Source organism: Danio aesculapii, chromosome 11, assembly GCF_903798145.1.
Source record: "Danio aesculapii chromosome 11, fDanAes4.1, whole genome shotgun sequence".
In the NCBI taxonomy this organism is placed as follows: domain Eukaryota; kingdom Metazoa; phylum Chordata; class Actinopteri; order Cypriniformes; family Danionidae; genus Danio; species Danio aesculapii.
In genome coordinates this window covers 25111865-25128710 of record NC_079445.1, presented here as the reverse complement: position 1 = coordinate 25128710, position 16846 = coordinate 25111865, and the positions used below count along the sequence as shown (strand labels likewise).

Genomic DNA, 16846 nt, shown 5'->3' with positions numbered 1-16846 from the left:
ATATAAATACAACCCAGCATTTTATACATGTATACTAGCTTAACACCACACCAGACAACTTTCTAAATCTTTTAATTACAATGAGAAAATTATTGTATCAACATTTCATCTAAGAAAAATATTAATTATAAGTTAAGGTCAATTCCGATATCCATTAAATTGATGTTCGTGCATTACACGGATACCTCTGGAGGATGTTTAACAATAGACGAATATACCTGTGCATTATAGTCTTGCAGAGGTGATATTATCAAGCAATAATTAAAGACATAAGGCACGTACCTCACTGATGCCCACCTCTAAATCCTTCCTGATGAACACCGACACTACAGAAGCCTTCAAACTCTGGGAAACAAAGATCCGTCACCTGTTCGGTCCTCGACAGACCACCTCTGACTCAACTCCCCCTCTGTCAGCCACACAAGTGGGCTCTCTCATAGCCGGTCCCTTGATATAGACACACGGAGATGTGAAAGGAAGGAGGCGTGGTTCTTTAGCAGATAAATAAAAGAGGGCGGGAGGGAAAGAAGTCCCTCCATCTACAATTCAATATCGTCCACTCCCCTCTCTTGTTGTCTCTTTTTCCCTCTCTCACAGTTACTCTTCCCCTCATGCATATTAACACATTGCCTTTTTCTCCCACACACATGGGGGAAACTCTATCACTCTCTCTATCTCTCTTTTGCTCGCCTTGAACTCTGTTTTTTCCTCTGTTTCTGGGCTCTGTGAGCTGGTATTCATCCGGCAGCAGTGTGACTGAATCAGGGCAGCTCTGGCCATCTGTTGGAGCCTCAGAGTTTCACCTATTCACTTGGGTTCTAAAGCTGCGGGTCTGGCAGCGCCCAGAGAAAAGAAGGGGTGGGGATAAGGGATCAATCTTGGAGCAGGAGGGCAGAGGGACTGGATTGCCGGGTACAGAGACAGTATTTATTGGGCTGGCAACTATCAGAAGCTCTGGTGAGCAGAGGGCTGTTAACAGGGGCACGGACAAACTGCAAAGTTGAGCGCTCCAAGAAACAAATCAACCGAAATAAGAAACAAAATACTGAAAACAGTGAAGGACGCAATCGGATGCATACAAATGAACTTTGGATACATAAATTAATACAAATAAACACAATAAATGTATTATGATTAATTAAATATTATGATTAAATAAGCACTAATCAAGAATAATAATCAGAACGACTTCCTATGCTTTCTGGATTTGTCCTTTGTTATATACATTTAGGTTAAGCATATTTGATTGGTATTCTGAGGCTGGTAAATCTTTACCACCTGATGCAGAACTTGCTGTTTTCGGATACTCACAACACATTTCTCATCTCCCAGATGGACATAGGTATGACAGTGGCTGAACTTGTGTGCCAGCATTGGAAGTCATTTTCACCCCCTTCATTTCAAATGTGGATTGCGGACATGATTTCAGTAATACATATAAAAAGACTGAGATTTCCGAGGACTCATTCTATTGAACAATTCTTTAGTGCCCTGGTTTTACTTCTTGAATATCTGGATGAACAAACCAGCCACTCAACCTCTGTGGATTCTTCATAGACTTAATTTATTTATTTATTTACTCGTTATTTTATTTTCTGTTGTCACTCACTAAACTATGTTGTCATTATGGTTTTGCTCATTGACTCATTGAATGGGATTTGTCCGGGATAGTGCTGAGTGTTGTGTGTGTATGTGTTTCTCTGTGGTTGTTCTTGAAAAATTCAATAAAATATTATTATTAAATAAATAATAATCAGATAATCAAGTGATGAACCGAAGCTACAGTGACTTCTGGAGTAAAAAGAAGTGGCCACAGGAGAAAACAAAACTCCACCTAAGCTTCATTTCATTTAACTTATAGAAAATGTCTCTTTCAGTGTGCAAAGAAGAGGCTTCACTACACAAGGTGTGGCTTAAAATAAAGGAGTGTGGCTTCAACAACTAAGCATCAAGTTCATTCATTCATTTTGCTTCGGCTTAGTCCCTTATTTATCAGGGGTCACCACAGCGGAATGAACCGCCAATTATTCCAGCATGTTTTACGCAGCGGATGCCCTTCTATAACCCATTACATGCCATCTCGCATTCACATACACACATACATACACTGCAGCCAATTTTGTTTACCCAATTCATCTATAGGGCAATCAAACCGGAGAACAATCAAACTCCACACAGAAACGCCAAATGGCCTAGCTGGGACTCGAACCAACGACCTTCTTGCTGGGAGGCAACAGTGCATACCACTGAGCCACCATGCCACCCCTAAGTATCAAGTTAAAATCTAAAAGGTTTAGTTCATTAATATAAATGTTGTTTTGAGTACTCACAAAAAGAGGAGCGGCTTCAGGACAAGATGTGTGTAGTGAGCAGATATAAGAGCAAAATAAAGTTTATTTGTAGAAAATCCTGTGTTCAACGTAGTGTAGACTTACCAGCATATGACTATAGGACAGTGAAGTACCACAAAAGCAAATAAAGAGCATGTTTGAGATCATTCTGTGTGCCAGATGTTTTACTTGTTTTACTTTAAAAACCGAGCCAGTTGTTCTTGCAGTAGAGGCGTGGCTTTAGCAGAAGAGGTGTGGCTTGAATAATGATTGGGTTAAATCGTCTTTGCAGCATCACTTCAAGCTGAACACACTTGTTGTTTTAGTTAAGTGCTCACAGTAGAGGCGTGGCTTTAGCAGAAGAGGTGTGGCTTGAATAATAATTAGGTTAAATCACCTGTGCAGCATCTCTTCAAGCTGAACACACTTGTTTTAATTAAGTGCTCACAGTAGAGGCGTGGCTTCAGCAGAAGAGGTGTGGCTTGAATAATGATTAGGTTAAATCGTCTTTGCAGCATCACTTCAAGTTGAACACACTTGTTGTTTTAGATAAATGCTTACAGTGTGGGCGTGGCTTCAGCAGAAGAGGTGTGGCTTGAATAATAAAGAAGTTAAATAATCTTTGCAGCATCACTTCAAGCTGAACACACTTGTTGTTTTACTTAAGTTTTCACAGTAGAGGCGTGGCTTCAGCAGAAGAGGTGTGGCTTGAATAATAATAAAGTTAAATCATCTTTGCAGCATCACTTCAAGTTGAACACACTTGTTTTACTTAAATGCTCACAGTAGAGGCGTGGCTTCAGCAGAAGAGGTGTGGCTTAAATAATAATGAAGTTAAAACAATAAAAAAAACGATGGTCTGTGCAGCATCAGAATCAGAAGGGATGTGTTTTTAGCAGAAAAATTGTGGTTTTAAGAGAAGATGTGTGGCTTCCGCTGAAGGGGAGTGGCTGCAACAACTACATTTAAAGTGTTTTGGTGAAGTGCTCACAGAAGAGGTGTGGCTTGAGCAAAAGAGGTGTGGCATCAGAACACCATAGCCACCGCCCACTGCAGACACACAGCAAGCATCTTCAGACTAACAAAATACAAATTCTCTATTTGTAAACCCATATCAATTCCCAAGGACACTGTTTTGAAGACAACTACTAATCAGGCTGTTCAAAAGATAAATAAAACACCAATAGAAAGCACACACTTGCTCACCCATGCGGCTCAGGCATCTCAGTGATAATGTCACCCACGTGAATATTGGTTCACTGGCAGCTGCCATTTCTCACAATAAAAGTGTCAGTGCCACGTACCCTACTCCCCCGGGAGCCTCGCACCCAAATCAGTCACTGTCTTTAGGACGCGCTCATGATGGATGCCTCTGTTTATTTGCGTTCGCAGGTTATTTATTTACACACAGGCACAAACGATCAGAGGACGAGGACATCTAATCACTCATCCACCCCCTTCCACACATACTGTATATCTCAGAAGCTGCAGGCGGCAGCTCTAATGAAAATGAAACTATTGCAGTCAAACTGTGAAAGTTTGCCGTCTATTTTGTGGGGAAATTTGCATCGGACTGGCTAAATGACACTTGATTCATAGGATACAAAAGCATAGAAAGCAGAATAAAAGCAAGTAATGTCACTTTAAGGTTGCAAATATTCATTCATTTTCTTTCAGCCTAGTCCCTGATTTATAAGGGATCGCCACAGCGAAATGAACCGCTAACTACTCTGGCATATGCTTTGTGCAGTGGATGCCCTTCCAATCGCGACCCAGTACTGGGAAAGGTTGCAAATAACTTTTGGTAAAATGTCAAAATATGGGTGAAATAGTATTCCATCATCATTCATTCACTTTCTTTTCAGCTTAGTCCCTTTATTAATCAGGGGTCGCCACAGCGGAATGAACCGCCAACTTATCCAGCACATTTTTACGCAGCGGATGCCCTTCTAGCCGTAACCCATGGGAAATCCATCATCAATCAGTATAACATAAAAATTAAATATATATGATATGTACTACTAAATTATTTAATGAAATTAAAGATCAAACTAAATCGTTTAATTTTAAATTATTAAAATTATTTGGCTGACAAATGCGTTAAAGCTTGGTTGAGGGGGAAAAAAAGAAAGGACATTTACTAGCATTTTGGAATTGCACTGTGATCCACCAAAAATGAAACTTCTTCCATTATTTACTCACATTTGAAGATAATTTGTAGAATGTTGGAAACCTGTAACCATTGACCCCTAAAGTATTTGTTATTCTATCTATGGATGTAAATGGCTACAGTTTTTCAACATTCTTCAAAATATCTTCCTTTGTATTCAACAGAAGAAAGAAAATCTAACTGGGTTGAAACAAGTCAACGGCCAGTAAAAGATACCATATTTGTCATTTGTGAGTAAACTATTCCTTTGAATTTAATCTTTTAATACATTATCAAATTATTGTTCCAAATACACCAACAATGATTTGATATATAAACTCTTACACTGAATTTTAACACTTCCCAGCAGTTGACACACAACGTCAAATGATATTAATATTAGGTTAGATAGGTCAAGATGTCAGGTGACCAAAGTTCTCAGTTATTTTGACTTCCAATAACGACATCAAATACCCAGGTAGCAAAGAATTCTGGCCCAGATTTGGCATAAAGCTGACACAGCAGGCACTCATCAGACACTAGCATACAGCATGTGGGGCAAACATGACGCAGGTTAGGCAGAGGTGACACAGTCTTTAAGGTGGCACACAATACTTGGGCCAGAAATCAAAAGTAGTATTTGGCCCAGATGCTAATAATGGATATGTGGGCCATGTAAGTTTGGCCTATCTTGACCCACATTTAAAATGCATTTTTATTATGTTTGAATAAAGGGAAAAAAAAATTCTACCAATCAGGTCACTTTGAGAAAAAGCACGCCCATAGCGCACCTAAAGGGCAATGCTTCATGAGTTTATTCATTTCATTGCAGTCGTGACACACCAACATATCTGGCCCAGTTCAGGCCCAGTTATGGGCTATTAACTTGGCTGAGACTTGGTCCAGATTTGGTCCATGTTTGGCCCTTGTCTGGAAGTCAGACTTGGTCCAGTTATGTACTGTAATTCACTGTGGCATGTGGACCAAGCAAAAGCTGGTTGTGTGGGCCAGAGCTGGGCCAGAGATATTTTGCTATGTGGGTAATGTTGATATTTGGCTGTTTTTAGGTTGCATTGATAAGTAACCAAAATCCAACACTGAGCCAACATCTTAAGCCAACGTTATAAGACGTCAATACAGAGATTTATTCGTCAGGTTTGGCAACAAAAATCTGTCTGATTGACGTCATAGTGGTTATGTCCACACAACGCCAAGCTGTCACATCATTAGACAGTGATATCTGGTTGTTTTTAGATTGAGTTGGACAGTGACCAAAATGCAACGTCTGTCCAACAGTAGACACTTACATCTGTCTGACTTCCACCCGATTTTCATTTCCATCCAAAATCTCATGACGTTGGGGTACGTCAATCTGACATGAAAACAAAAAAACCCCAACATTTTAATGTGAAAAAACAAAGCTAAAACCTGCATTACTCTCATTAACCCTCATAACAAATAATGAGTGCTCATTATGCCTTCATTGAATAATTATTTACTATTAAAAAACAGCTTTATATTGGTTTTGATTTGATTCTATCCAAATGCAAGTTCTTTTAATCTTCAAATAGCTAAAAATGTCCCACTGGTGATAATCTGAAATCATGCGTCAGTCCCTAATCGTCAGATTTGATCACAAAATCATTAAACGATGAAAGACAGTCAGTGAGATGAGAAGCTGGAACAGACCTCGGGACAGACATGTTGGACTAAAGAGGAGATGACATGTGCAGACACACACGCTCATCACTGAATGGAAAGGCATGATTTATTAATGCATGTTCTCCCGGGAGGAATGAAATGTCTGGATTCGGATCCTAAGAGATTTCGGCCAGTATCTGCATTGAGAAAGGAGAGGTAAATAGGTGTCACTGATCTCGGTCCTCCTGAGGACATATTTTGTTGTAATATTCTCCATAACAGTAATCAATAATAAGATTTACACAAAAATATGAAGCCTTCACTGAGCTGATTCAAAAGAGATGTTTGTGGTTTCTGGTTCATTAGTTGAAAACATACACTAGAAGCCAAAGGAAATGTCTGACTACACATCTGATTGTTGACCATAATGGGATAGTTCACCACCAAAAAATTAAAATTTACTCACTATTTACAAACCTTCATGGGTTTCTTTGTTCTGCTAAGAAGCTATTTTAGAGAAAGCTGAAAACTAATAGCCATTGACATCCATAGTAGGAAAAACTATGGAAGTTGACTATGGAAGTCAATAGTTAATGGTTTCCAATGGTAGCTCAGTGGTTAGCACTTTCACCTCGCAGCAAGAAGGTCACTGGTCCTAATCCTGGCTGAGCTAGTTGGCACTTCTGTGTGGAGTTTGCATGCTCTCCCCGTGTTCGCATGGGTTGTTCTCCCCATGTTCAACATCTGAAATACAGACTAAGCCTAAGGTAAATGAACAAATGAATGAATAAATGAATTAATGTTTTCAACCGAAACAAGTCAAACAGATTTGGAATAAAAGAAGGGTGAGTAAATGATGACAGAATATTGTTTTGGATGAACTATCCCTTAAGGCTTATGATAGACACTTCAAATATTAAAATGTAAACATATTTTATACATTTTATAAATATGATATCATGTTATAAGTATTTATATGTTGTTATATGATTGAAGCCCATTTCAGGATGAAAATAAAACTATCAGCATTAAAAGATATAAATCACAATTCAGGGAAGAAAAAAAAAAGTAAACTCACAATTGTAAGACATAAACTAGATATTGTTATATCTAACAACTAACATTTTCCACTGAAATTTGATTCTTGCAATTGCGAGTATAGTCTGTTACAATTCAGACTTTATTTCTTGCGTTATATCTTTTGATACCGACTTCTCATTTTCTCAGAATTGGCTGATTTGAACCAGTATGAAAGCTGTTGGAATAACATAAAAACTATAACAATAAATGACAGCCCCTTTCACACAGTGATACCGGTAAATAACCAGAATGATTTTAGCGGTAAATTCAAAAAAGGTCTGGTCACAGGCAAGGACGTTCCGGAATTTTTTCAGAAAAGACCATCCACACATCCATTCCAAAATACCTGTTAATTCTGACATCATTAACCAGAAATGAGCACTAAACGGCTGCACTTGTATTTGGAAACATAGAAGGGGTCGGCTTTTGTTGATGATTTCACTTTTATCTAAAGCTTTAGCATTCATGCAGCTGCTTTTGTCCAAGAGACATCCAAAGGCAGAAACGCGAACCGCAACTAAATGTTTACACACTTGACTACATTACAAATTCTGTGGATGGATAAATATTGTGAACAACTTTGATGAAAACATATGGAGGAAGAGTTTCGTATGTGGAGATGTACATAATATGTGTGTGTGCTGGCGCTCACCGGAGCACTCCTGCACTTCACGTGCACACGCGTCAAGCAACTGAAGCAGAGCTTGGAGGTAAACAAACAGCGGTTTATCATAAGCATTTTATCAACATTTTTTACACAATCGGCATTCAGAAGAAGCATAGAAACGTTATTTGACTAACATCTAGCAGCTAAATGTGTCAGCTAAATATTCAAAGGATTTTTTTCATAAACGGCGTGGATGTGAATGCGTCTGAATGTTCTGATTGGCTGGAGTAGACATCTCACATCAGCGCGTTCTAGACGTGAACTTGCCCTTTCCAGAAATTTTCCTTCTGTGTTCACACAGCGCAGCATTCCGGCAAATTACCGGTAATGTTAAAACATGTCTTTCCGTAAAAATCGCTGGAACAAATTTACCGGTATTTTCAAAAATACCTGTTCACACATGTAGATCTTTCACATATAGATTTTTCCGGTAATTTTCAGGAAAGGTCTGTATTTGTGAAAGGGGCTAATATACACTGTACAAAATGCAGAGTTCCACACAACTCCTTTATGTTGTGCCAACACAAATCGATTAAATTGACTTCTAATTTAAGTGGACTGAACATATCAATTAGGTTGCCCCCCCACATCCCCCACACCCCAAAAAAATAAGAATTGTGTTGTTTCAACTTTTTTAAATAAGTACTTCTGAAAAAGCAGTAAAAGTAATTTTTAAGTGTATTCAAACATTTATCTGCTAGTGAATGCACCAAAACAAGAAAATCCCGTACACAAAGCGATCAATAAAAACCGCTCCACCTGCATTTTGCACAACCACTAGCCTTAATCTAAAAGCCACGTTTAGTTCCCGTGGGCATGGATGTTTGCTCGGCCAAATAAATAAAGCGGAATAATGTTTACTCTGATTTTCCGAAAAGAGCGCCTATGTTCCATCCTGCTGGGCCATTGTCCTTGGCAAGGATTCCGCATTGAAATGAATGTGTTTCTCTGCACGCAGTGTGTTCCGTACTGATAAAAACGTCTGCTGTCAGCTCGGGTTTGAGAAGGAGCGGACTTTGTGCAAATTAGACCAACCCCTCTCTACCTCTGAAAGCAGTTCATTCTCTATGGGCATTTTATTTTGTTGGGGCCTGAATCCCTCCTCCATCACCCCACACTGCCTCTTCAAAACTGCTCCTCTTTTATTCCTGACGGCTCAAAGAGCGTCTCTATCCATCGGTCGATGCCCTTGTGATCACCATGACTACCTTAGGGACGGAGCTGCCGTTACAATGGATCTGAATGGTGGTGTCTTAAATATTGAAGGACAACACTGAGGATTGAGGGGAAGGCGGATTTACTGCTGCTCATGTGTTACTTATGTGGCCTGAATGTATATGAATGTATAGCCAGTTCGGTAATGGTAATAAACGTTTCCTGATTTAAGGTTAATCTAATCCAGGCTTCAATTCAAGACTGGACATAGCCTTAATAATTTTAGTTGCTTATAGCTTGTGATTTACATGCGTTTTCCCTTTGTTTTGTTGTTTTTAAATTGCATTATGGGACATTAATTTGTACTCCAATAAATGATGTTGAAAAGTTTAACAAAGTGACTTTTATTGACAGGTTATTAGTTTGAATAGATATATTTATTCATTTTCCTTCGGCTTAGTCCCTTTATTAATCTGGGGTTGCCACAGCGGAATGAATCGCCAACTATTCCAGCATACGTTTTACACAGCGGATTCTCTTCCAGCTGCAACCCAGTACTTGGAAACATCCATACACACTCATTCACACACACACTACAGCCAATTTAGCTTACTCACTTCACCTATAGCGCACGTCTTTGGACTGTGGGGGAAACCGGAGCACCCGGAGGAAACCCACACCAACACAGAGAGAACATGCAAACTCCACACTGAAATGCCAACAAACCCAGCCCGGACTCGAACCAGCGACCTTTTTGCTGTGAGGCGACCACTTAGCAACTGTGTCAAATTGACTAGATATATTCATATCTAATTATTTTCTTAAAAATAGCCGAAATCTGGAGACTGTGAGGCACTTACAATATAGTAGCAAGTGATGCACATATATGGTTGATATCAGCAAAAAAATATATATTTAAATGACTAATAACATTTAATTGAGGCGATGACAATAACATTAAAATGATTTTAGCAGAGGAAAAAAAATCAATTACAAAATTATCAGAGTAAAAAAATATATTTATAGCTTGATAGCAGAGCTAATTCACTGCACATAACAGATGCAGAGTATGCAAAAAGACATCGATGGAGCTTATTTTCACCAACTGACATGCCAAATCAACTGCAGCTCAATGGGCTATAGGACCATGGTTCATTTGTCAGCATGGTGTGAATTGGCCCCATAATTAAAGTAAAAACTATTTTTATAACATCAATTAAGTTGTTTAAGAAAAAGGTCTATAAGCTCAAACAATAAAGTCACTTATTCACTATCAGAAAGCCTCAAGAACCTTCTGTCGCCAACCTGATTTCGCCAAGTAGGACATGTTCCTGGATTAACATCTATGTTGATCCTGGAATAACATTCCAATCAGAATTAAGGGATACGTTTACGTTAAGTTTGGGCTTACGGTTAGGTTTATGCACTTCTACATGATTGTTATTCAACTATTATTCCGCTCTCTCTGATTTTGTGAACAATTTACAGTTATGCTTGGGTTTAGGGGTAGGGAATAGGTATGGAAAAATGATGTTCCAGGACCAACACAGATGTTAATCCATGATTGCATTTTACTTGGCAAAATTATGACGTGCTCTGCAGAGTTCAGACTGCAAGATTTTTAGTGCCGATTTTTACTCGTCGACAAGTTGAGAAAAACAAAAACTCATTCTCGTGAGTAACAATCACACAGTGTGAACTATCAAAAACGCAATCTGAGAAAATCATGTATCTGCAGGCCAGCAGTAGGTTGGGGGAGAAGTTAAAAATGCTATGTAAAGATATGCTATATTTTGCTTCCACACAGACATGCACACATTTAAGTTTCTTCTGAGTGAGAAGAGTTTCTTTTCTGCATGTTAAAAGAGTTTTCTCTAATAATTCTTCTTTAAAGATTCTGTGAAGTGCTTTTTTAAAAACTAAATTTGACAATCTCAACTGAAACATGAAGACAGGGTGGGACATACAGTAGCTCCTCCCCTTTAAAAAAAACAGCCAGTAGCGTTTCATGTTTTATCACGGCTCTGCAAGTGAGAGTGGCTGAAATGCTAAATGAAAAGCAAATGAGAAGAATCTTGAAGGGGCGGGATTTGTCAGATACTAGCGAAGATTTGATTGGTCAGAAGATTTGATGAGAAACTGAAGTATGAGGTGATGTCAAAAAAAGTGACAAACTGCAAGCTTTGAATGTTTATATTAGGTTTATATGTTCTAAATGTGAATTTTGTCACAGTTTTTGTCACAGGTTTGGATATCTCAGCTTATAGATATCCTTCAAATCAAACACACTAATACTTAACATCTAAAAACTTTATTTTAATTTCTTAGGACCTTTCAATGAACTCAACCCATTATTTTGATGACATACACACAACTCATGGAAGAGTTTGAACAGAATATTAATTCTTTATTTTGCTAAGGCTGTTGTGAAAAGATATTCTGAACTGTTGGGTGAAGTGGTCATGGCCGAGCTGACTAAAACACAGCAAGTGGCCAATCAGCTTCAAGAACTGGAGCCAACCATTTTGTTAAAAATGATAACCTTCACATTCCTTCTGTAAAAACCTCTGAAAAACGGTCCCATTAAGTGCCTCATTGTAACCTTGATTTTTGCTTTTTAAAGGAATTTCTTTGAGTAATCAACGTCATTCTACAGAGATAAAAAATATATTTAGAAGTCCTGAATGTCACAGAAGTGAATGCATTGCATATAGTTTCAAAAAGCTGAGAGTAGTGCACTGAAAAGCAAGACCTCATTAAATGCACAGCGTTCCAGCAAAACATCTGAGGGTCATTATCACCAACAGTGATAATGTCGACTGTACATCATGCTGTCATGTCTAATGCATTCTGTCTTATTTATTTTTTCCGCTTGCAACTGTTCACACCACAGACTCTGATTATTCACATAAATAGTTAATGTGACGTTTATGAACTGCCGCTTATTCCATTCAATTGCCTGCAAGCCTCACATCTGTAAAAATGATCTGTAATTCTCAGCAGTAAAAGTGAAGGACAGAGCAGAAGAGTGATGAAAAAATTAAGAACATTTCAAATGGGAAGAATTGTGGTGTTCATAGGTTAAAACTGGACACAAGCGCGTCGCTGAGGAGTTCAAGGACATTAACTTTTGCAAAGTATGATTTTTAATTACTTCTAACTTTTTCTAATTGTATTTAAAAGAGAAGTTTAAATGACAAAAGATGGGTTTTTTGTAGTTCAAATGTAAAACAAACAAACTTATTTTACATTTCTAAAGCTAAACTAAATATAATACCAAATTAATGAAATGGGGGAAAAAAACTTACTTATTTTCTTTAATTAGTCCTTCATAAATATGAAAACAGATTCAAACATTAATAAAAGATATTGTACATGTGAGTCAGGGTACAATGGAATTGAGGGCCCAAATGCAGTTTATTAAGTCATGCAGGCAATGGTCAAACAGGAACAAACAGTAGCATGAGGGTAATCCAGAGAGTAGTCGGTCAGTGTAGGCAGCAAACAGCATAAACTGACATGTGGCTGACGTGAAACTGACATTGACACAGTGTCGAGATCCCGAAGTGCAAGTGTTTCGAAACACTGCACCGAAGCATGATCCGAACCACCCAGATCACGTGATTAAGGCGATTCAAAACACCCAGGTCATGTATTTAATATAATAATGTTACTGACCAAACAGATGTTTGACCAATGTTAAAACAAAACACGTTACAAATACAGAGCATTTAAAAAGCAACATCCATAGCTGCATCATCCTGGATTCAAACCCCTTATCTCAGCATGCTAGTCTGGAACTCTCAGTGCTTCACTAAATCACTTCAAGCCTCGATTCTACAACGTGGGGTTTAATACCTCAATTTGCTGAAGCTGTTCCAGAGTAGTACATAAAAGATGACCACTAGGTGTCGCTGTAGAGATGGGATTCGAAACGTTTCGAAGCTTCGACACATTTGCTTTGACTGTTTCAGTGTTTCATGAAGCCTCACTTTGCCTAAAAGGCATGGCAAGGCTAGACAGGAATAATGCTTGGTAATGTTACAGGTGAACAAGACTCAGCAAAGCCTGTGCTTGTGTGCTGTTTATTTGGTCCATCTGATTAGTTCATCAGTTGATTAGTTAATAATACTTAAAAAAATAAGATAAAAAGCAAATTACAAACATATAAAATTTGGCCTGTTATAATTAAAACTTGAAACATGAATTTAAACTTTTGGTCTCTCAAAAATCACTAATTAGAACCAAGAAAAATTCTCCTATTGATAATATGCAGGTCATGAAATAAGAGCTAGTTAGTGTGCATTTGGTGATAAAGAGCAGGGCCTCAAGTGAGAAAAACATCCAATTAAATGTCTCTTTGAAAGTTGAAGCGATGCACACAGATGGACATACAAGACCTGGATTGTTGCATGAGCATCTATACGTCATTGTATAAGAATTTGCCTATAACTTAGAATGCCACATGCACTGCCTCTTCCTCATTCAGACACCCCATCTCCAGCAACACAGAAAGTTTTGGAGTCTTTCACCAAACATCTTGAGAGCCCAGCCAGAGCTTGTTCAATGCTCTTGTAAACAATCAAGAATGCTACGCTCCCACAGTGCCTTCAAAAGCCCTGAATTAATAATCACAGCACTTTTTAGGAGCTACGCAGATTAGCAACCAGTCATGTTCGCTGCCTTCCATTATTAATGAGTTGTTTGCACCACAACTTGACCTTCCTTCTGCCGCCATGATCTCCAAACAAACTCGCATGCAAACAGGAAGAAGAAGTGTGAGGTAAAGTGCCAGGGCTTTTTAGAGCAGACATGCTTTTTCTGAATGAGAAGGATTGGAGTGAAAATAAAACTCAGCTGCAGAAGTCAAGCCAAACCACTTGGACTTTTGAATGCGGAGGCAAAAGGTCAAAGAAAATGACTTTCTCATAAAGAGACGTCAACCGGCAAGGCTGAAAAGACACAGAGCGAGGCACTGAATGGCATGAAACGCAGCAAAAATCAATGAAAACAGCAGGTTGTTTGTCCGGTTTAAAGGAAAACATTTGTCTGCAAGAATGCTTTTGTCCAGCAACAGACAAGAAAAGAGAATGAAAGTAATAAAGAGACTAAATGCTCTGACTTGTCTCATCAATAAAAATACTCTCTATTTCTCCACTCAACAATATAATTGCCTATTTATTCCCATTTATACCTAAAACCTGTATTGAACTATGGCTTTACTACAAATAAAACCACACACAAAAAGTGGTTACTGTTGTTAAATCATGGTAACAAAAATCAGCCAGAGTTTTAAAGGGGAAATGAAGCACTCAGTCAAGTTTACATTATTTTGTAAATTGATTTCTACTTTAATAGAAATATATACAACAAACTCGATTAATTTAGCCATTTAGCAAAAAAAAAACAGGTTTTAGACATAGAGCGCGGCCATCTTGGAATGTCGCTGTGTCTGACATCACAGGGTTGGTTCCGTTCCCTCAGCTGAACTGATACAGTGGAAGTAAAGAACTGAACACAGAGACTGTAAAGCCTAATTTAACCCAATGTGTGAAGTTGTGGATGTGAAGCTGGTGAAAATACAAACATCAGATGTGTGTCTAATATAAAAATGTATACATTTATTCCATTTTTCCTTTTTCCCTTTTAATTACAGATCATTTGATGCGCTTTGCTCCAGTCTCTGTATTATGCTGCCTGACTGGGACAAGATCCGGTGCTGACGTAATGTGGGCGGGTACTTTCACTTGTCAATACAACAGCCCCTCGCCTCTTCTCGTGTTCAAAAGATCAACGCTGTTTTTCACATGGCAGGTTTTTACGTCCTTCAAACATGTTGAGAGATTGAATTGATCAACTTAAAAACGGAATATATCTTGACATAATCCACAAAGACATGATTTAGTAAAGGGTGAAGTCATGTATCATTTTAATCGCTGCATTAGTCTGAATGTAAATTGCCTCGTTATCGCTGCACCAGCATGAGAGAGTGGACGAAAGGACATCAAACGAAAGGTATTAACAAAAGAAAAATACACAACTTAAAAGCTGGAATTTACACCAGTTCTCTGATGCACGTCCACAACTTCCAGCATTAGGTTAATCTAAGCTGTCCAGTTTCTGTGTTTAGTCCGTTACTACCATGGTTGAAACCCAGACAGCCAATCAGGCAGCGGTAATACAGAGAGTGGAAAATTAAAAAAGGGGAAAAAAGAAAAATAGAATATATATATATATATATATATATATATATATATATATATATATATATATATATATATATATATATATATATATATATATATATATCGAGGCTATCTTAAATATATATTTATTTATAGACACATATCTGATGTTTGTATTTGCACCAGCTCCACATCCACAACTTCACACATTAGGTTTAATCAGGCTTTACAGTCTCTGTGTTCAGTTCTTTACTTCCACTGTATCTGTTGAGCTGAGGGAACGGAACCAACCCTGTGATGTCAGACAGAGCAACATTCCAAGATGGCGGCTGCCTAGGTCTAAAAACTATAATAAAATATGTTGTTGTTTTCTTCTAAATGGTTACATTAATAGTGTTTGATTAATACATTTTCAATAAAGTGGAATCTAATGTACAAAATAAGGTAAACTTGACTGAGTGCTTCATTTCCATTATAATACACTAACCATAGTTTATCTGTAGTATTTGTAGTAATTTCCACCATTTCAACATTCTAAACTTTGCAAACTTTTCCAAATTGTGGTAATGTCATATCAATATATAAATTAAAATAAATAAATAAATTAAATTCCTGGAGGGCCTGCACAGCTCTGCACAGTTTTGCTCTAACCTTAATCATACACAGCTGATCCAACTAATTAAGGTGTTCTAGACTACTAGGCTTTGGGCTAAACGATTAATCGAAAAAAAAGATCACGATCTCGATTCGACCCTACACACAATCTTAATTCAGCTTTTTTACGATTCAGCCAATCATATTTTCAAGGTCAGAAGAGATGCATTAAGGCAGTCGCAAAGTCTTTACAGGAACATAAACACCTTCCAATGGCGTTAAAAGTGTCACATACTTTATTTGTAAGGTATAATTCACCCAGAAATGTAATTTCTGTCTTCATGTAATGATGTATTTGCGGTCACGAAATCACATGTGAGCTGACCACGAGCTGCCAAGAACGCGCGCGCATGAGCCGCACTAGGAAGTGAAAATGAAACTGGCCGCACATCAATTAAATGATCATAACGCATTTTACAGTTATGATTACGACAAGCATTTGATATGTTTTTTCTTTCATAGTTAACACAGTGTTGTGCATGAAAATAAATGTTTAACAGTGTCAGTATAACTACTCTAGCTTATATAATGTTGAATATAATGCAAGAAGAAATCTGATAGACAAATGTCTCCTTTTACCAGTGAAAACAAATGGTCTAATAATGTTGTCAATGCCAAATGACAAGCACATGTCTTAAACATAATAATTCAATTTTTATAATTATAAATAGTTGTATTCTGCTGTCATAATTTTACTGTAAATTAACAAACAGGATATATTATAAGTCTTGAAAGACCACCATAATGACTGTACAAAATTTAGCATTTTAAGCAACAGTAGACCTACACATAGGCCTAATTTTATTATTGTTGTTTTACCATATTGTCACTTTAGAATTATAAGGTTCTATCTGACATTTTTGTCAAAATTGAGTTGACATTCTCTTTTAATGACTACTTATCGTTTACATTTTAAGACTTTTTAAAAAACAAAACAAACGTTGCACACATACTGTTTGCTATACGGAATGCAAAAACTTTGAAG

The 16846-nt window shown here is 37.7% G+C and overlaps 1 protein-coding gene across 1 annotated transcript in view; it reads right to left on the bottom strand.

Annotated features, from left to right (window-relative positions):
• sulf2a (sulfatase 2a) overlaps nt 1-490 on the bottom strand; it is a 68567-nt gene extending 68077 nt beyond the window's left edge. The window contains exon 1 of the mRNA XM_056468564.1: nt 283-490. The gene's annotated coding sequence lies outside the window, so the exon portion shown is untranslated. The remainder of the gene's footprint in view (nt 1-282) is intronic.
• Between the last annotated feature and the right edge of the window lie 16356 nt (nt 491-16846).